General features: G+C 42.2%; 1 protein-coding gene and 2 long non-coding RNA genes across 8 annotated transcripts in view; 2 read left to right on the top strand and 1 right to left on the bottom strand.

The window, feature by feature from the left end:
- Positions 1–741, bottom strand: part of LOC100743641 (titin) — a 133,563-nt gene that overhangs the window by 61,944 nt on the left and 70,878 nt on the right.
- LOC112213684 overlaps positions 1–741 on the top strand; it is a 27,259-nt gene that overhangs the window by 16,355 nt on the left and 10,163 nt on the right. The window lies entirely within an intron of this gene.
- Positions 1–741, top strand: part of LOC105681465 — a 4,145-nt gene that overhangs the window by 1,882 nt on the left and 1,522 nt on the right. The window contains exons 2-4 of one of the 4 annotated variants that reach the window (XR_004462615.1): positions 14–85; positions 244–405; positions 654–722. This is a non-coding gene — a long non-coding RNA (uncharacterized LOC105681465). Of the gene's footprint in view, positions 1–13; positions 86–243; positions 723–741 lie in introns of those variants that run through there. The other 3 variants (XR_004462614.1, XR_004462616.1, XR_004462613.1) reach the window with 3 other exon arrangements.

The raw sequence follows: 741 nt of genomic DNA, 5'->3' as shown, positions 1-741 counted from the left end.
TTTTCTTCTTCAGGTTTCTCCTTCTTAATTGGTTTTAAAGTAACTTCTTCCTTCTCCACCTCTTCCTTAGGAAGACGCTTGACAGGTTTCAATGTCACTTCTTCCGGTTTATCCTCCTCTTGCTTGGGAAGTCGCCTAACGGGTTTCAGTTTAACTTCAGGTTTTTCCTCCTCTGGTTTCTCTTTCTGAATTGGTTTCAGAGTGACTTCTTCCTTCTCCATTTCTTCCTTGGGAAGATGACAGGTTTCAACGTCACTTCTTCCGGTTTTTCCTCCTCTTGCTTGGGAAGGCGCCTAACAGGTTTTAACGTAACTTCTGGTTTTTGTTCTTCTGGTTTCTCTTTCTTAATTGGTTTCAAAGTAACTTCTTCCTTCTCCACTTCTTCCTTAGGAAGTCGCTTGACAGGTTTTCTTCTTCAGGTTTCTCCTTCTTAATTGGTTTTAAAGTAACTTCTTCCTTCTCCACCTCTTCCTTAGGAAGACGCTTGACAGGTTTCAATGTCACTTCTTCCGGTTTATCCTCCTCTTGCTTGGGAAGTCGCCTAACGGGTTTCAGTTTAACTTCAGGTTTTTCCTCCTCTGGTTTCTCTTTCTGAATTGGTTTCAGAGTAACTTCTTCTTTCTCCACTTCTTCCTTGGGAAGACGCTTGACAGGTTTCAACGTCACTTCTTCTGGTTTTTCCTCCTCTTGCTTGGGAAGGCGCCTAACAGGTTTTAACGTAACTTCTGGTTTTTCTTCTTC

Source organism: Bombus impatiens, unplaced genomic scaffold (genome assembly GCF_000188095.3).
Source record: "Bombus impatiens unplaced genomic scaffold, BIMP_2.2 scf_0967, whole genome shotgun sequence".
NCBI lineage: Eukaryota > Metazoa > Arthropoda > Insecta > Hymenoptera > Apidae > Bombus > Bombus impatiens.
The sequence above is the reverse complement of the archived record's forward strand: the minus strand, read 5'-3'. Positions and strand labels throughout refer to the sequence as shown.